The sequence below is a fragment of the Podarcis erhardii genome (genome assembly GCF_964252035.2).
Source record: "Podarcis erhardii genome assembly, chromosome: 1".
In the NCBI taxonomy this organism is placed as follows: domain Eukaryota; kingdom Metazoa; phylum Chordata; class Lepidosauria; order Squamata; family Lacertidae; genus Podarcis; species Podarcis erhardii.
Genome location: NC_138497.1, coordinates 42,090,875 through 42,112,044, shown reverse-complemented (window position 1 = coordinate 42,112,044; position 21,170 = coordinate 42,090,875). Strand labels below are relative to the sequence as shown.

Below are 21,170 nucleotides of genomic sequence, written 5' to 3'. Positions count from 1 at the left end.
ACAGGCTTCACCTGCCTGTGATTTCTAGTGGGTCTCCGCCTTTACCGTGGTGGCCAGACCCGTATTCCCACGAAGCAAATTCCTCCCGATCAGAGGAATTCCGCCATTACCGGAGGCGCTAACCTGGAAGTCCTCTGGGTGTTAACAGTGCTCCCACTGTGGAAGTGTGGGCCTTGGGAGATGCCTGAGAATGCCAACTTCTGTTGCAAACCCTGATGCTATGTTAACCCTGCATTCACTGACTGGAGCAGGAATGAGATCACAGCTGCTGTTCCAACTCCCAAACCTCTGAATATTCAACAGCCTACATGCATGCTAGTTGTATACACATCAGGCTCTGCATGTGCAGTCAAAGACATTGTCTTCTGCAGACTGTTCAGTCAAAGGGAGACAGCCTACACATGTTCAGTTTGCAGGTTTGGAAGGTCTTTTCATACCCTTAGCTAAATATGAAAAGAGCCTACATATGCTGTATGCTGGGGTTGGGCCAACAGCTCAACTCCACTCCCTGGTCGTTGTCAAACCTTTGTCAACTGTGCTTTCTATCAGAGTTGTATCCAGCTATGTCAGTAGATCCTTTGAAATTAATGGACATGACTAAAGTCTATTGATTTCAGTGGATCGACTCTGAATACATCTTAGCTGGATACAACCCTCCATCATTTTTCCATTATGAAGAGTTGTTGTTGTTGTTGTTTAGTCGTTTAGTCGTGTCCAACTCTTTGTGACCCCATGGACCAGAGCATGCCAGGCACTTCTGTCTTCCACTGCCTCCCGCAGTTTGGTCAAACTGATGCTGGTAGCTTTGCGAACACTATCCAACCATCTCATCCTCTGTCGTCCCCTTCTCCTTGTGCCCTCCAGCTTTCCCAACATCAGGGTCTCTTCCAGGGCGTCTTCTTTTCTCATGAGGTGGCCAAAGTATTGGAGCCTCAGCTTCACAATCTGTCCTTCCAGTGAGACCCAGGGCTGATTTCCTTAAGAACGGAGAGGTTTGATCTTCTTGCAGTCCATGGGACTCTCAAGAGTCTCCTCCAGCACCATAATTCAAAAGCATCAATTCTTCGGCGATCAGCCTTCTTTATGGTCCAGCTTTCACTTCCATACATCACTACTGGGAAAACCATAGCTTTTACTATACGGACCTTTGTTGGCAAGGTGATGTCTCTACTTTTTAAGATGCTGTCTAGGTTTGCCATCGCCTTTCTCCCAAGAAGCAGGCGTCTTTTAATTTCGTGGCTGCTGTCACCATCTGCAGTGATCATGGAGTCCAAGAAAGTAAAATCTCTCACTGCCTCCATTTCTTCCCCTTCTATTTGCCAGGAGGTGATGGGACCAGTTGCCATGAGGTAATGGGACCAGTATGAAGATCAGTTTGCTGCATTTCCACATCAGCTTGCATTTTTTTAAAAAATCCTCACAAAAATCTGCCAGCATTTTAGGGTACATTTCTTCTAATGTACACATTTTTGCTTACAACTCCGGCTTACAGATACATTTCTTTGCAAGTAATTTCCCCTTATATCATACATTTTGGGTATATATTCACTAATATACACATTTTGTATGTGTTTTCCCATAGTGCATTTTGTCTTTTCTTTTGTGCATAAAAAACTAGAAATAAATAACAAATAGGGAGATAAGGGTTTTATAACTTCCTCTTTGTTCATGCTTAAGACTGCAGAAATCACATTGCCCATTTAGAAGTGCTGACTGCACTCAGTGAAGTTATTCATTAAGTTCACGTCTGTTGACATTAGCAGCTGCAGTACTGGCTGTCAAGTGTTTCCAAATATTACAGAAAGAACGAAGGCTTATAGATATTTAATGAACAGTGTAAGATCTTTGATGTAGGCAGGGACTTTCTCTTCCTGCATTTGCACATTGCCTAGCACAATGGGAGCCTTGTGGCATGCTAAATGCATGCTACCATGCATATACTGGGAGACGAGCTAATCCACCAACTGCCCTCTCACGGATTAGCCTACAGATTGCCATGCATAAGGAGCTGGTGAAAGCAAAAGATGTTTGCAAAGCAAACAGCTGCAGATGGCTTGGGAAAACACACAAAAACCCATGGGGTTCAAGAAAAGCCTGCATTTGCTGAGAGAGAGCTGAAAACAAGGAGATAACATTAGAAAGTGGAAATGATGAGGCCATGAACGTCACTAGACAGAGTTGCTTCTATGCTTTTCCATGGTCCGCTTAAGCAACAACCATCCAGTTTGTTCCTGGTGTACATCAATAACATATTTTTAACTTTTTAGGAGGCTGCTTCCTAGCAGCTTCCTAGGCGGGTAAAATAACAGAATAAAAATATATGAAATTGGAAATGGAGTTAGATCATTCTTTGCACAGCTAATTCTTAACTCTATCAGGTAGTCAGTAGTGGTTGGCGGGGGGGGACACTTACCTGACCTCCCAACACTGGTGTTGTGGCACTTACCATCATGAGCTGGTGGGGAGATCATTGTGGTGCAAACATATTGGCAGAACCAATCTGACGCTTCTGCCAGTGTGTTCACACCACCCAACTGTCCCCACTAGCTCAACCCTCACTTGTCCCTAAGTGCAGGGACATTGCTATTGGGAAGTAAGGTAATCACCACTGACCCTTGACTGCTATTATATGTAGTAACTTAGTTTTTTGGGCACTTAAGGCCAGTACAGGCTGTGACCATTTTGAAGAGGGTTCCATTTTGCAGGGGGTTCCATTGCTGGCCCCCATGTGGGTTGGCAGAGCACACATAAGCCCGTTATGCCGCATCCTGCCCCCATTCCTCTCTCTTCCAGGTTCCCAAAGGACCCATGCGTGAGTGGCCATAACTCAATTGGGCCTAAAATGGCCACAGCCTATACTATGAAGTACCTATTATAGAGAGAACGAATTCTCGTGTAATTTTAACTGTCACTCCCTTGATGTGTCAATTGTGTAAACTAGTGCTCTGTATAATTAGCATGGAGTGAGGCTCTGTATCTGGCCTGCCCCCGGGCATTATTTTATTTAAAAGCATTTATAAGCTACTTAGAATTCTGGAAGTGGTATTCAAAAATGCAGCATGAAAGCAACAAAACAGCTTCTTGAAAACAGATATGACTTTTTTTAAAAAAAACCTAACCCAATACAACAGTATTATAAAAGCAGGAACTCAGTAATAATGGGGGTCCAATCACATGGGACAGAGAAACACCTGCTCATGAGCATGGACATCTGCACTGTGAAAGTCTGTGAATGAACATGTGAGAGTTTCAATGTTCACACCAACACATGAATGTCCAGGGGAAGAGGTCAGAGGAACACCTGATACTAGGGGTGGACTAACAGTGTAGCCCTACTCCCTGGTTTTAAAAAGTACATATAAAATTTAGGTAAATTATTGCATGGACTTTTGGAGTAGAACAGAATAAATATGCTTCACAAAAGCTTTGTAACTTAATTTATGGCATGCCATATATGCAGGTGGTAGACTTCAACTTCACCTTTGCTTGATGTAACAGGCTCAGTTCCAACCTCAACATTTTTTGTTTCTCACGTGATAACTGACATATCTTTCTGAACACAATTTATATAGATACAACCTCGAAGTGCTCTAGGTATGCAATCACATTATTGTTGTTGTTGTTTAGTCGTTTATTCGTGTCCGACTCTTCGTGACCCCATGGACCAGAGCACGCCAGGCACTCCTGTCTTCCACTGCCTCCCGCAGTTTGGTCGAATTCATGCTGGTAGCTTCGAAGACACTATCCAACCATCTCGTCCTCTGTCGTCCCCTTCTCCTTGTGCCCTCCATCTTTCCCAACATCAGGGTCTTTTCCAGGAAATCTTCCCTTCATGGATCACTGCCTTGCCGTGGCGAAGGGGCTTGAAGAACTCAGAGAAGCCATGAACTATGCCGAGCAGGGCACCTAAGATGAACAGGTCATAGTGGATAGTTTTGACCAAACGTGATCCACCTGGAGGAGGAACCGGCAAGCCACTCCAGTATCCCTGCCAAGAAAACTCCATGGACAAAGACAACAGGCAAATCACATTATTCCCTTCCTACAAATACTCCACAAGGACATATGAAGTCCAGTTCTGTTCAGTTTACTCAGAGGTAAAACCTATGATGTCCAGTGGCCTGAACATTTATGAAGCTACTGAATAACATTATGTATTGTTTATTGAATTTATATCCCACTCTTCCTCCTGAAGATACCTAGGGCAGATATTAACCCCTTTAAGAAGGTATTCCTTTTGAGAAATAGGTTTATAAACTTGGATTCCGAGTTTGCTCCCCTGAGCAAAGTTCTGTCCACGTGACACTTCTTTCTTGCCCACTTCTTGCCTTGTATCTAGTAGAGTTCAAGTGCTTCTGCTACTTCCTCTGCTAATTAACAGTTTGATTCCAGTTATGCTTACTCTGAAGTAAACCTCACTGGTTCCAGTAGAAGTTGCTTCCTACTGTGTTTCCTTGGGATCTCAGTCTGATACAGTCAGCTTGCTTTGTTGACTATTTCCTTTACATCAGTTTGCACAAGCCACCTCAGGTCACTGCCTAGTACAGAGGCTGCCACCCTCTGCCTCGTCTGAGTGCAAAAGCTTTTATGTTCCACGGGGCTCTTCTGAATGAATGGGAGCAGGCGAGGCCCAGGTTTCTTGCCACGAGCTCACAAAGGCCTGCCGTCTCAGGTTCAAATCTTCGGTAAACATCTTGCTGCACTTCTAAAAGTTTGGATTTTGCCTGGAATTTGAAATAACAGGAAAGAGAAATATACAGCCTTACAGTGCTTGAAATGGCAAATGTGTCATCTGGGTAAGAAAGGTATGTCTGGAAGTATCATATAGCTGCTAGCCTGGATAAAGAGGAGCTTTGTACCATCAGTTGAAGCATCTTAAGTAAGGGAGACCAAAACATGGATTTATAGCTAGGGCAGAACTGGTTACCAGTAAGTGTGATGGGAGACAAGACTCCAGACAGTACAAGAAAAGCCTTTGATGCCCTCCCCCCACCATGAAGTTGCTGTTCCTAAAATTTTGCAACAAAACTTTTCTGTATTAAAGTAGACGCACAGTCTCTCCCCCAACCTGACCTTGTCTCTTGCTTCAGACTAAATACTGAGTACCTGTGGGAAGCTCTTTCAAACTCCAGTTCATACAGTGGTCAAATCAATTTTTGCTTGGAAAACCATGGTTACTTGTTATGCTTCTCAGATCCACAAACTGTAGTAAGTTCTCACAGAAACACAACAGTGCTTTCTTTAGATAAGAAACGTAAGACCTCGTTGTAACAAATATACAAGTACAGAGGAAGGAAGCAGACCTTGAAGCAGGCAGCAGTGTCATTGTTCTTGCACCAGATTTCCAAAGAGAACCCCTAAATCCTAAGGCATTTTATATCCAGCCAACTCACATCTCTCTTTTTTTTAAAAAAAAATAATTATTAATTTTCCAATTTTAATACAAACCAATAACAACATAGAAACATCAACAAATGCAAACAAAAACGCAAATGTAGTTTCTTAACCTCATTTTCATAAGCCTCCTTTCTCGGACTTCCTCATACCTCACCCTTTTTGCATCCTTATTTTAAAGTTTTTCAGCAACCCTTTCTGCCAGTTAAATTTAAACTTATTACTTTTCTCAATTTCTCCTTAAATCATCAAACAATTTCAGCTGCAATACTGCATCTTCCTTCCCCATGACATTTTAGCACTCCTCAATTTTGTAACAGTCCTTAAGATATACTTTAAACTTCTTCCAGTCCTCCTCCACCGTCTCTTTCTCTTGGTCACGGATTCTGCCAGTCATTTCCGCCAGTCCCATAAAGTCGATCACTTTCGTCTGCCATTCTTCCAGTGTGGGTAGTTCTTGTGTCTTCCAATACTTTGCTAGAAGGATTCTTGCTGCTGTAGTGGCGTACATAAAGAAAATCTTATCCTTCTTTGACACCAATTGGCCGACCATGCCCAGAAGAAATGCCTCTGGTTTCTTATGAAAAGTACATTTAAGTACCTTCTTAATTTCATTATAAATCATTTCCCAAAAGGCCTTAATCTTTGGGCAGGTCCACCAAAGGTGAAAGAAGGTGCCTTCAGTCTCATTACATTTCCAACATTTATTATTGGGCAAATGATAAATCTTTGCAAGCTTGACTGGGGTCATGTACCACCTATAAATCATTTTCATAATATTTTCTCTTAGGGCATTACATGCCGTGAATTTAATACCGGTGGTCCATAACTGTTCCCAGTCAGCAAACATAATGTCATGACCTATGTCCTGTGCCCATTTAATCATAGCTGACTTAACTGTCTCATCTATTGTATTCCACCTCAGCAACAAATTATACATTCTTGATAAATTCTTAGTATTGGGTTAACATCTCTCTATGAAATATACTCGGAGTCAAGAGTGGATTTCATGCTCTTTATTCAGCTCATAGTGGTGAGGAGGAATGAATGCTCCCCCAAAGTATCTGCTTTATATACATTATTTACACAATGGGCTGCACGTGATTGGCTAATTCCAGAATTCTCCTGTAGACCAATCAGGTTGCAGATTCACTTCCATCTGGAGCTGGATTGGGTGGCTCCTGCAGACCAATCAGACTGCTGCATTCTGAATCCTATTGTTCTAGGACCAATCAGACTGCTGCATTTTGGATCCTATTCAACTCAGTACATAACACTTTATTTCCCAGTTGAAACTGCAAACTGCTTCCAAACTGCTTTTATGTCCCTCCCCTGAGCTGTAGGATGCCACTTTTATTAAAAAAAACAGTAAAGGGAGAATATCCAACCATCGTGCAACATTATTTCACACCAGCCCCTAACCAGCCCACTGAAGAATTATCAACTAATCAGCTTTATTACCAAATAATCAGCTTAACCAAGGGTAGTCTAGCCTGCAACTATCTGTACATAATCACAACTGACAGAGAGATCAGTTGCCTTCTGTTCAGCTAGAATGAAGTTTTAGTTGAAGTGTTAAGTGAACTATTAAGGGTTTTCTGCTTTTCTAATGCAATCCTCTACATGCCTACTCAGAGGTAATCCCCACTGATTTCAACGGGACTTACTCCCAGGCATGTATATATAGGATTCCAGCCTTAGTCTGTCCTTGCTTAAGCTGTGAATCCCCAAAACCTTCTTCAGACTGCTCTATTCCCAGCCAAACCCTGAAATGCTTCTTCAGATTTAAATACTGGTGAATAAGTGGGGAGAATGGGTGAAATTCCCAGGTCCATTCATGCCAACCCCTGTTTTCTCCCCAGACACAATTCAACACATTCAGGTACTAATTTCATTAAGGAGTTGGCTATGCAGAAGAGACCATTAAGAGGGGATATGATCACTATGTTGAATTAGTGCAAGTGCTGGTCTACACTATGGAATAATCCTATGGAATAATCCCAGAATGGCTGGGACTGTCTGTGCTACAGAGTTCTTGATGAGGAATTCGGTAGTGTGGTAGACCCCTGTTAAATGCAAGGCTCAAAAGGCCTATTCATGGTTCAGTGGTGACTTATAGCCCCACATAGATTGACCTGAATCTTCTTTTGCAGCATACCTTGAACTCAGACTGCGCTACAAATGAAAAATGGGTCACCTGACACTGCCCCATTGACAGACAGGGCAATGTCTCACCTGACGCAAACGATATGGGGGTGCAACTGAATATATGCATAGTTGCATCCCCCCCTCAGGCCTTGGCATACATTTGGTACAAGCAATCAATGCGCAGTTTCTGCCACAGCTGTCACACACTCCTAAGTCGTTCTTGGTTTTATCAAACGTCTAAGCTCTTTAAACTTTATTCCATAGTCCCAATCTGTTGGAATGATTTCGCTGAATGAAATGGCTTCTTCATCTGAATCAGGAGATCCTCAGTCTTATAGGGCCCTGGGATTGTTAGCCCACCCCTCACCCCCCGCCCAGTGGCGGAGCTGCATGCTCTGGCACCGGGGGATGGAGAGCAGGTGGGGGTGCCAGGGCACCCAGCGCGGGCGGGAGGGCAGCCACAATGGCACCCTGCCGGGATCGCGCTGCTGGGGGCGGTGCTCTCCCCCCGCACTCCTCTTCCTCTGCCAGTGCCCCTGCCACCCTGTTCATAGGCTGCACTTTTGGCCATAAATACTGCATTTGCAGAGTTCCAAAGTCTGCCTACAGATCCTAAACATCCTAAACATCAGGCATACGTAGCTCACAATGCCAGACTCCACCTTGCATTTCTCCTTGGATAGCTCAGTTGGTTCGAGTGTGGTGCTGATAATGCCAAGGTTGTGGGTTTGATCCCTTGTAAGGAATAGCTGCATATTCCTCCATTGCAGGAGGTTGGAACAGATGGTCCTCAGGGTCCCTTTCAACTCTATCAGCCGTAGCCAGCATGGCCAATGGTCTAGGGTGTTGGGACCTGTAGTCCAACAACATCTGAAAGGCACCATTTTGACTACAAGTTGTATGCATGTCTGTTCTCTTCCAACCTTTGAGTTGATTGTATGGCGTTCGGGGCAGAGTCAATGTGTACAATCCTGCACCCTCCTCTACATATTCATTTTACAATGTTTTGGTGCATGATAAAGGCCTCTAGAGATACTAGTCTTACCTTTTCGAATAAAACACTAAAATAGAATTCTACATCCAGCAGCAGTACGAATCATCCCAGTATTTTTTTGACTGAAATGGGCAATATTGGGACAGTAATCTGCTCCTCCTCTTGCCAACCCAGCAATCTCTGGGTTGTAGTCAACTAACTTTTGCTCAAGAGTAGCCCCACTGAAATTAATGGTCATGGCTAACTTTAGCCCATAAATTTCAATAGGTTTACTCCAAGTAAATGTTAGCTGAAGAGGGCCCTCTATTCTTAACTGCATAACTTGGTAAAAAAACAAACACCTTACCATACACAGCAATATTTAGGCTTTGTTAATAGTAGTTTCCAAAGTGATTTTTTTTTTAAAAAAAAAGGGGGGGGGAGCTCTGAATGAAAACACAGCAATTCATGGTCTGCCTGACAGATGACTTGAAGTTGAACTTCATCATGGTTCTCAAGTTTTTTTATAAAGTTAATTGTGAATGCATATTGTTGTCAAAGTACTAGTTGTGAATATATGCTGCTGACAGAGGACGCTGCCTGACAGACAATTTAACCTTGATTCCACTGAATATTTCATGTTATTTTTGCTACCTATTTACACTCATACCCTGCAAAAGTCCTTAAACAAGGTTGCTTGAAAAAGTAGCCAAAAAGCTGCCCTGAGCTTTGAGAAATGTTAGATTTCAGAAAAATTTATTAGCTGTTTTTTTTATCCTGTCTCTGGAGCCAGTGCCAGTGGAAGCAAAACCCAGACATTTGGTGCTCAGCACCCTGCATGACAGGCTAATCTCATCAGTGGTGTCAAGTTTCAAGTCAGTGACCTCAGAAACAAGACATTTGACAAACTGAGCAGTTCACATTATTATGAAATATCGTTTTAGAATCCAGAGTGCTCAGCTTAAGAACAGTGGTGCCCATTCACAGTTTTCTTCTCTTGTGGCCCTCCAGGTCTTGTTGATCTACAGCCCCAATCATCTGTAACTATTGGCCATGCTGGCCGCAGCTGATGGGAGCTGGAGTCCAGCAACGGCTGGAGGGCCACAAATTCCCCACCCCTGCCATGAAGACTGTGGAAGATAATAATATACACATATTTGCAATAGGCAACTCTTTAAAAGGTTCAAAGGGTTGGCTTGGAAGACTCAAAATTTCAGGAGTTAACTTGAGCTTTAAAAAGAGGCCTGAACTAGCTTCAACATGGTCCATGGCAGTAAATGTTTCCTTTGGAGATTTTTGACATGTCAGACCGTCAAATATAGCCACAAAATTGCTTCACTTATAGAACAGAAGACCCAAAATGAAGTATTATGCTGATATTGATCTAAATTTGTGGAGGTTTGGACAGGAGAAAGTTAATGGGCCAGAGCGACTGCTTAAAGCTAATTATGTCTGCTAGCCAGGAATGGCTGTTACCTTCTGTTTATTTCACCAATAAGGTCAAGGGCAGAAAACAAAGACTGGGGAGACAACAAATACAGTCGATCTCAACTGCCTTCAATTGCTTGGCCATCTAGGCTTAAAACTCTTCATGATCCAGGGGAGATTCTAAAAGCTCAACCGCTCAAAGTGTCTTCAGCTACTAAACCTGAAACTGTTTCTCCTAGATCTCTCTTCTAAGTTTTCTCTTGCAGAACACAAGAAGAACAAATGTTCTGTGACTAATTATCAGGTATGGCATTCTGTTAATGGAATCCAACAGATGGAATCCAAATGTTACCAGAGAACTGCATGGGGCATATCCTCCAATTTATGATCCTCATTTCCTTTAAAGCCACATACAGATGAACAAAAGGGCTAAACAGCTGAAAATGATGTAGCAAAATTTAGTGAACACCTTACATTCATATATCATACATCATGCATATACGGTATAATTATTTTACTCTCAAAAGATAAGATGTTATTCTGTGTCTTTAGATTAGGTCACATCTAGAAGAGCGGGGCCCTACCCATTTGCCTTCTCTCAGCAAGCTCCATTGATGCTTTTCTCATCGCAATTTCCCCATTACCCCAAGCTTACTAGAGGAAAAGCTTAATTAACTGTTAACTCTTAGATCCAGAGATTAGAGCAGTCTAGCACTCAGCTAAACACTGCAAGTCTTGATTAAATTCTAACTCTTACTGAATCCAGGAATTTAGAAGAATCTGGCACACACCAACTTATAACAATATTTATTTGCCAAGGCCATTGCTTGACTCCTGCCTTTCCCATTCACTGTATGGACCCCTTAAAATATTACCTTGTGTGGGAGCAAAGCATATAGAAAGCTGCTAAGGGGCTGCAATTCTGGCCCTGCCCTGATGACATCTGGCTCATCTGGCTCCTGCCCCTACCGTCCAAGCATTAAGTGGGTGCCTGAAATAAACAGGTGGGATTCAGTGTTGCACTATTACAAACGTCCTGATGGAGAAACCATATCACTTTGCTGGTCAGAACACTTTCCCCCTCCCTTTCTCTCCCCCCCTACTGCTCTGGGGGCTCTCTTGACCTCTGCAAAACCAATTTCAGGGGTGGTGCTGCACATGGGGTAATGCTCCATTCTGCATATCACATTGTTGCATTTCACCAATATTGGAATATTGTTACATTTCACATATTGCCAGATTTGTTTAAAATTGTGTAAGTGTCACTAGGCAAAATGCCAACACAATGCATCTGTGCAATGAATAGATTACACATTTTTTCTCCCCTGCTATGTCAATTTATTCTGCAGTACTGAATAAGGTTACATCAGCACCCTGCATCAACCATTTACCTAAATGATCCCACAAAGAACATTACGACCCAATGTGAAATTGAAAAAATAATACTTCGGAGTCTGCAGCAGACACATTGACAACATAAATGACCACTATAAAAAATAATAATCATACTCTTCAATCTCACTATTTCATGCCACCGATTAATCTGTAATCCCTGTTACGCAACCTCTTTTATTGGGCTTTCAAAGCCACAGCACGCCGGCTCAACAATGTAAAAGCCACATGGAAAAGTTCTGTTTTGGTTGTATTACTAATGTCAAACTCATACTTTTCCAAGAACAATGCAGCCAAGAAGAAAACAGAAAGCAATTGGAATGCACCACAGTGAGACTTGCCAAACCAAAGCATTCAGAGCACCAAGGACCTGAAACTGCATCCCATTTTTTTTCTATGGGAGAGATATTTTTTATATAAAAATAAAGAAACAAAACACCTCGTATCAATGATCTCAGAACGTTATGAAAAGTGTAATATCCACTTAATGGGATCAGACTAGAATAATCTTTCCCATTATTTTTAAGAGCTTGGAAGAAAAGTGTGATGAGGGTTATGTCAGTGACAGAAACCAAAGTTGGCTATTTGAATGGAGGTCATATTTTGTGTGGACAGCTGAAGAGTAATCCATCATTCTCTCCTTAGGCTGCCAGTCGTTTGAGCCGCGTTCCCCAGAGGCCTCCAGAATAAGCATCTAGAAGAGGACCGATGTCAAGGCATTTTTAAATAGCTTTTTCAAACTTGCATGTTCAATATGCAAATGCAACAAGGCAGTGGGGAAACAACATTAGGGCATCCACATGCGAAAACCCTATATGCAAGTATGTTGGAGTGTTAAGCTGAAATAATATGTTGCTGGACTTCCACTGGCAATGAGGCAGATACTGCAGGGCAAGGGGAGCCTTGCATAATTGTTTGTTTCCAGCATAAATCTAAGGGGGAGAAAAATCTCTAAAAATGGAAATGAGACAATCTGCAATCAGCTAAACAGGAATCTTTTTTTTTTTTTAAAGTACGGTGGTGCCTCAGGTTACATACGCTTCAGGTTACAGACTCCGCTAACCCAGAAATAGTGCTTCAGGTTAAGAACTTTGCTTCAGGATGAGAACAGAAATCGGGCCTCGGCGGCGTGGCAGCAGCAGGAGGCCCCATTAGCTACAGGGTGCTTCAGGTTAAGAACAGTTTCAGGTTAAGTACAGACTTCCGGAACGAATTAAGTACTTAACCTGAGGTACCACTGTAATTAGTTCTTAGAGCAAGTGTTTGAAAGTGGCCATTTTGTTCATGTAAAAACTTTCATTTTTACTACTACTCTTGGGATAAGATGAAATTGAGTAATTTTTTTTACTAAATTAGGACTCCCACCCCCACCCCCCAAAGAAAAGAGCTAGAGTCATGAGTCATCCAGTATAACGGATTTGTTCCAAAACTGCCATGTGGCCAAGTAGCTTAGTATAGCCTTTTTATACTCGAAGTCACTGGCTTTCAGAAGAAATTTGGACACAATACAAAAAAAAGCATACAGCATTGGAGCACTTAAATAAAATATTGTGCCCTTTTTCTCCGCTGCAAGGTCAGGTGAGGCATGTGACACAGGGTGGCGGATGAGGCTCCCATGGTCTTGTCTTCCTGCCACCAACACCAACACCATGGCTGTCAACTAACTGCCACCCCGTCACCTGTTGCCTCCACTGCTTGTGTGCTTACTATGGAACACCACTGCTGCCGCTGTTGCAGGGATGCAGTCTGCAGTGGTCCTAAAAACGTCTCCAGGTCCAATACTTCTCACTTTGAGGTAGGAGCGCTTCCTCAAAGGGAAACATTGTGGTCAAGGTGGAAACAGAGAATGCCTGAATCACTGCCAAAGCATCACCACCTGCAGCAAAGACAGGTTAGCAGTCTAATGCACTTTACTATGCTTAATAGAAGGGACGCAGGTGGCGCTGTGGGTTAAACCACAGAGCCTAGGACTTGCCAATCAGAAGGTCGGCGGTTCGAATCCCCACGACGGAGTCCCTGCCAACCTAGCAGTTTGAAAGCACATCAAAGTGCAAGTAGATAAATAGGTACCGCTCCAGCGGGAAGGTAAACGGCGTTTCCATGCGCTGCTCTGGTTCACCAGAAGCGGATTAGTCATGCTGGCCACATGACCTGGAAGCTGTACGCCGGCTCCCTCGACCAATAAAGCGAGATGAGCGCCGCAACCCCAGAGTCAGGCACGACTGGACCTAATGGTCAGGGGTCCCTTTACTTTACTTACACTTAATAGATGCTGTTAAACTTTACACAGTATTTCCCACCTTTGTGGTATTGAGTGGTGAGCAGGTGCACTGCCTTGCCACCGCACCAGAAGGGGCCCGGGGCATGCCAACATCACCGTGGCATGCACATGTGTGCAGTTGGGATCGGCACGCCCCATGGCATTCATGCCCTGCCACATAGAACTTTTTTGGGCCCGGCCCCTTCGTTGATAATTTGTGGGTGCCTGGGCCCCCACGGCCCCGCATAGATAGCACCTATGGGGATGAGGATGACACAACAGGGATGCACAGCTGGAAGGAGGATGACTGAGGGAGAGGCAGCAGGGAATGGAGAAGGTGGGGGAAAGTGGTGGTGGAAGCAGCACCAGATTTAGGGTGGTGCAGGAAGTTTCCCTGCATAAGGTGCCAAGCCAAGGGCATGCAAAATAACCACCACCACCTATATTTATACAGGTACCTACTCAAAGTTAAGGAGTGCCAAATTTTGTCCTTGCTCAGTGCACCATATAACCAAAGTCTGCCTCTGCAGCTAGGACCAGATGAGGAGGGCGGGCAGTGACCACAACCCACCTGAGATAACATACCCTGTCATGCTAGCTCTGGCAAAGTCAATGACAAATCTGGTTTTTGTTTAGCGCATACAGATAGATTCAAGCTGCAATCCCAAAGACACTAAGGAGTAAAGTCCACAGAACATAGAAGAGCCTACTTCTGTGTAAATCTGCAGATGATTGCATTGCAAGGCAGGTAACAAATGCAGAAATGCTAGAAGCCCCCACCCCACCCCCTCCTCTTACTAGCATTAAACTGACCACCAACAACCCACACAAAACAGCCTGAATCTGTTTTGAAACACTCAACCAGGGGTCAGCAAACTTTTTCAGCAGGGAGCTGGTCCACTGTCCCTCAGACCTTGGGCGGGACTATATTTTTTTTGGGGGGTGAACGAATTCCAGTGCCCCACAAATAACCCAGAGATGCATTTTAAATAAAAGGACACATTCTACTCATGTAAAAACACGCTGTGGGCCGGACCATTTCCGCGGGCTGGATTTAGAAGGTGATTGGGCCACATTCAGCCCCCGGGCCTTAGTTTGCCTACCCATGCACTCAACCCTCAAGTTATTTGTGTTTTCATAAGCCTCTAGAGTGGCCAGCCTTGCCAAAGCTTTTGAAACTTCCCTTGTAGGCTTGCCTATCGCCAAACAAAGAGCATATGGCAAGGGTATATCCAAGTATGAAGCTCAAAGCAGCTCTTGCTTCAGTTGCCTTCAATGCAAGTGTGAAGTTTTACCATTTTCCAGAGTATTCCTTTGCATTACAAGTGCCTTTCCTCTGCTTTCTTTCTCTTTTGCATGATTAAGGATCAGAGGTTCGTAGGAAATAGCCTGAAAGAGGCTTATTTACCTAGCCGTTCACAGAGGCCATGATAAGACATTAGATAGGGCACAGGGGAAGAACTACTTTTTATGTTTGCTGCGTCCAAGCCTTTCAAGTTGGTTAAAACTCAAACAATCCACATGAAACAGAGCTGATAGAAATAAATAGATTTTTTCATGGACATAGAAACATCATTTTCTTATTTCATTCAACACATATTTTCCCCATTATCATAGCTGTCAACTTTTCCCTTTTTTTAAGGGAAATTCCCTTATTCCGAATAGGATTCCTCGCAAGAAAAGGGAAAAGTTGACAGCTATGCATTATGCTATCCACACCAGCAAAGCATTTTTAATACAGTTTTCATACTGCCCCCCCCAAAAATTGCTAAAATCTAATGTTATTTTTAGAAGGCTTGAGCATACCTTAAAAACAAAGAAAGTGATCCACCAGTCCTTGATGGTGCATCAATTAATTATTATTTTGAAAATTGGATTATTTTTTATTGTTATTTGTCTTCTAGTATTGCATGCTCTGTAAAATTCTGGCTGGACCTTGTTTGGTAGCTTTTGTTTAAGGTAGGCCTGAGGTATGGAAAATCCAAGTTCAGATGTTCTTGGCAATCGTTGCAGCAGTCAACTTCTTTGGGGTATGTATTTGTTCTCTGATAAATAAAACTAATTATTTCAGTATGTTTTATGAAGGTGCACAGTGTGCTCCTTTGAGTGTCCACCCTCAAGGATATATTGTACTTGGATTTCCCCCCATTTTTGCTGCAATACCAGTTTAAGGAAAATACAGGAGAGAGAGAAAACAAAGTTCTTTCATTCAGGTAACCAATGGGCAGTTGGCTTAATACGCACCAATAATATAGCTGCTTAATTTTTGGCAGCCATCCTACTCTCAGCATGAACTTATATACTGGGTGGTTCTAATGGTGCATTGCTTCATGACCACTGGCAACATTTGGCTTTCAGTTCTCCCAAGGAAAGAACAGGTCAAACTGTACAAATTCTTCAAAACTTAGTTTTGCAGTGTGGTAATACCAGTGTGGTAATACCAGGGACGCAGGTGGCGCTGTGGGTAAAAGCCTCACGCCTAGGGCTTGCCGATCAAAAGGTCGGCGGTTCGAATCCCCGTGGCGGGGTGCGCTCCCGCTGCTCGGTCCCAGCGCCTGCCCACCTAGCAGTTCGAAAGCACCCCCGGGTGCAAGTAGATAAATAGGGACCGCTTACTGGCGGGAAGGTAAACGGCATTTCCAAGTGCTGCGCTGGCTCGCCAGATGCAGCTTGTCACGCTGGCCACGTGACCCGGAAGTGTCTCTGGACAGCGCTGGCCCCCGGCCTCTTGAGTGAGATGGGCGCACCAACCCCAGAGTCTGTCAAGACTGGCCCGTACGGGCAGGGGTACCTTTACCTTTACTAATACCAGTTTGCATGATTTGTGTGTTGCAGCATTAAGAAGGACAGTAGCTGGTAAAGTACTGATTTTAAATGTTATTTATTTATTTATTTATTTATTTATTTATTTATTTATTTATTTTCCAACCATCTGGTTGAGTTTCCCCAGCCAAAATATGGTATGTAGATTAGCTCTGATTGTGTGCCCTACCCCCCACTAAATGGCACTGCATTTGAGATGCTTTGAGAAGATGACCTAAAAGTTCTCAGTGGTATTTGACCCATTATAGCTCATGCATTCATGCAATTTTACTTCATAGATAGATAGATAGATAGATAGATAGATAGATAGATAGATAGATAGATGATAGATAGATGATAGAGAGATGATAGATAGATAGATAGATGGTAGATAGATAGATAGATAGATAGATAGATAGATAGATAGATAAGATAGAGATAGATAGATAGATAGATAGATAGATAGATAGATGATAGATAGATAGATAGATAGATAGATAGATAGATAGATAGATAGATGATAGATAGATGATAGATAGAGATAGATTCCTATAATATTCAATAAGTGGATTCTAACTTGCTGTAAAATTACTTTGTCGTTGCCTTTTTTCCCTTTTGTCATAACAATTACTTACCAGAATTTCCCATCCATTCACTTACTTTTGGTTTGGTTTAGAAATACCACTTCCCAGCATATAATAGCGGCCTGCTGTTATCGTGTTCATGGGACTAATTCTTATGTTCTCTCCTTACTAAACCTTGCAATTCATTATTTGATGCAGAGGTCATTAAGTGCCCCTTACACACGGGTTCTCAGTTTTGGTTTTCAACATTTTTAATACATGCGCACGACATCTGGGACATTGTGTCCTAGGTTACCTTCAGACTGCCACTATTTTGCAGGAGGGATTCAATCGCATATCAGAAAATTCGGGTTTGCCCTATTAAAGAGAAGTGAAGCACTCGTTGTACAATATGATAAGGGAGGTGATGGGAAAATGCACTAGAGTAGTATAAAAAATGTACAACCCTAACACAAACCAATCATGAAGAATGCTCTGTAAAACAGTGGGTTGTATAATTTCTGTGCAAACGCTTTGCAAAGAAATAAGGATGAATGCTCAATAAGTACGTCATTTGGAGGTGACCTGCATCTTCAATCACACACTGTTTGGAATAAGGTGAAGTTCCATCATTGTGGGTGTTCAAGAATTCAAATTGGTATTGACGTCTGCAATTGGGGAGACAGAGAGATGGAAGAATTTCAGCTAAAAGTGTTGGCTTCAAATGAGTAAACCAACCAAAGGATTTGGAAATCACTGAGCTGTGCACACAAAGTAACTGCCTAGAAAACGGTTGCATATTTATATCGTTTTCTGGAAATGTGACAGCTGGTGGCAAAAATGCCAGCATTATTATTGTCTGTAGTCTCATATGAAGAAATGAGACCCTAACAAAGAGACACCCTTTTCTAACCACCATGGGGATATATTTATTTGCAGCTGGAATGATAATTATATATGTGGTTGATATACACTGAAATTTGGTTCCTCCTTTAACCTTAAAAAAGGGCAATCCTTACCACCAAATCTGTTATTACCAGTTCTGTTTTCTTTTTCTTGTAACGCATAGCTGACTGCCAGCTTGCCAACGCAGCAAAGTTACAACAGGCACCTGTTTTACAGAGAATAACATAAGACTTGCAGAATAAGGACAAGGGCACCATCCTGTTGCCCATGGAGGCCAGTTGGGTGCATACAGGAGGACCACATGTGGGGCATGAACACAGGAACCCCATTAGTTGTTTGTCCTCCCCCCTTAATTGGCATTCAGAAATACATTGCTTCTGAGCATGGAGCTTTCACATACCTATTGTAGCTGATGGCAACTGACAGATGGAGCTATCCTCCATGAATTTTGCCTAATCTTCCTTTAATACTAACTAAACCAAGAGTCATCAGCACATCTTGTTGCAGCACATTCCAGAAGTTAATTCTACATTGTGGAAAATAATGAGTTGCAAGTGTGAACCAGCAATCACAGATCAAATGGCCCACTAAAAGTAATGATAGTATCCAACTCTCCTTATGGGGATGAGGGAAGTGAGCTCTGGTTGAATGCCTAATAGATGTTATTTAGTGCCTCACAATGATGCAGACTTTAACAACAACAACAACAACAACAACAACAACAACTATTATTATTACTACTACTACAGTCATACCTCGGGTTATAGCTGCTTCAGGTTGTGTTTTTTCAGGTTGTGTTTGCTAGGAAAGGTTTCTATTCTTTAAGAATTCAACATCCTTATGGTTGTAATGCTCTTAACATGGACGTTCTCACCTCCCACCAGTTGAAGGTATGGGAAAAACACCACAATTTCTTTACCTCCCATTAGTGCTGCAACCAGTCTCCATCAAGAGGCATTACTTTCATAATTTAGTGTGTGAAATGGCCCTTAAAAGCAGCATGTCGTGCAGAGAAAGAACCAGCAATAAAATACAGAATCTTCCACCTTGTGAATAGTTACCTTGATCTGGACTGGCCCCAAACAAAACAAGATGAAGCAAATTAAGACAACTAGAAGTATTACCAGTGGCGTAGCGTGGGTTGTCAGCACCTGTAATTTGCGCCCCCTAACCCGTGGATTTGCGCCCCCCAACCCGTGGATTTGTGCCCCCTAACCCTAACCCCCAGATGTTGCGCCCGGTGCGGCCTGCCCCCCCTGCACCCCCCACGCTATGCCACTGCAAGACTAGTACAAGAAGTTCTTCTACCAAGCCACCGCGTGAGTGTCTGGTGTGGCAGACAGTCAACAGCTCATATGCAGAAGTTAGGTCTGATTACCACTATTCTTTACATTTTTTTAAGGAAACTGCTTTCAGCAATGCTGAATTTGCTACAAAGACAGCCGCAGAGGAAACCTAACCGAATCTCTCTGTGCAGCAACTTGAGATGATCACAGGGTAGTGATCTGCCTTTGAGAAATAAGGAAAACCACACAGAGCATTGAGCCAAATCAAAATCAAAATTAGAAGGAAGAACCTGCACGTGTGTAATCCATTGCATTTTTAGACTGCCTCGGATGGAAAACTTCCCCCAGCCTAACAAGGGCACAGATAAACAAGTCTATGCCAGGAACTTCCAGGAGCAGTAGGACAGAATGCTGCAGGATGGGTGCTAGAGGGTAAGCGTAGTCTCCAGAGTGTCACTGATTTGTAACTGAAGCTCAAGCAATTGAAATATGAATGCCAACCATCCACTCTTTGCTCCCTTGACAGTTAAGCATGTGGTACTGAACTACTGCAGATAAATAAAAATAATAATAAATACAGAATCTTTCATTTTGTATTGCCCTGTAAAATCAATATGCAGCCTCAGGCAGCTTGACAGCTTCCCCAGGTTGGCAAACCAGAGAATCAAAGCCACTGGAATTAAAGCAGATGAAATACTCATAACTAACATCATTAAGTAAATATGACTCCATCAACACACCAGGGACATGGAGCGGCTAAAAACTGAACTGCTGCTTCCAATCTGTTTCTCAAGCATTTAAACAGATTGAAATGCGTTGCAGCTGTGTTTCTCCTGCAAGACGCTACAATAATTTCTGCTACCATGAGTCACACAATCGTACTTCATGACTATGTGACTATCTTATGTGCCTCAAGCCTTTGGAGGAAATTACCAAAGCTAATCAAACAATGAAATGAAAAAGTTGTATCAATCCAATTTCATGCAAGGATACCAAGCATCAATCACATTTAATAGATCCACATTCTGCTGAGTGCCAGTTGGTACAGAAGTGAGAAGAATCAAAGCTACTGTAATAAATTGACAATGACACTTGAGCAGACCTTTTTGGAATTAAATGAAATCTGCTGACTGCTCAACCACTGTGGTTGTACTTGTATTTGTTGTTTATTAATACCAAAATCTATCTGAATGGAGCAAAAGACTTAATACTGCATGCACAAATATAGGAGGCTACATTTGTATTTATTATCTCAGGCCAATTTTGCATCAGACTAATATCCTCAGCATAAGTCAGAGTAGGAAGCGGCTGAGGATTTCAGGAGATTATTGTGGAATTAGCCAAGATGATGTTCTGTTAATAGAGTATCCATGCTCTCTTTTTTATATTCAAAGTATAATGGTCCAGTCCATTGGGTGTGTATCAGCCAACCTACAATCAAAATCAGACATCACAAGCCGGTCATTTTGGGTGGATCAATGAGATTGTTATTGAGTTGTTGCAAGAATTTAATTGGTGAGGAGGAGAACTACGTACACCACACTGAACTCATTGGATATAAATGTAAAAATGTTTTAGAGATTACTAATTTGATCTTCAACAAAAGAACAGGCGGACAAACTCTGGAAGTTTACCTTGATAGCTAAAACAACTCACTATGAAAGGAAAGAGACAGTGACAAGTCATAATTTCATATGAACTGGACAATGGAATATTGTAAAAATGATTTGCAGTGGTACCTCTAGTTATGAACTTCATTTGTTCCGGAGGTCTGTTCTTAACCTGAAACTGTTCTTAACTAGAGGCGTGCTTTGGCTAATGGGGCCTCCAGCTGCTGCTGCTGCTGCTGCGCCACCGGCACACAATTTCCGTTCTTGTCCTGGGGCAAAGTTCTCAACTCGAGGTAACTCTTCCAGATTAGCGGATTTTGTAACCTGTAGCATTTGTATCCTGAGGCATTTGTAACTCAAGGTACCACTGTACTATATCTAAATGTACAATCATGCTTTGCAAGGTTT

The 21,170-nt window shown here is 42.6% G+C and overlaps 1 long non-coding RNA gene across 1 annotated transcript; it reads left to right on the top strand.

Annotated features, from left to right (window-relative positions):
• Positions 1-13,080: 13,080 nt before the first annotated feature.
• On the top strand, positions 13,081-19,399 carry LOC309339026. Its single transcript, XR_014155142.1, has 3 exons — positions 13,081-13,226; positions 15,543-15,625; positions 19,269-19,399. It is a non-coding gene; the product is annotated as an uncharacterized lncRNA (long non-coding RNA).
• Positions 19,400-21,170: the final 1,771 nt, after the last annotated feature.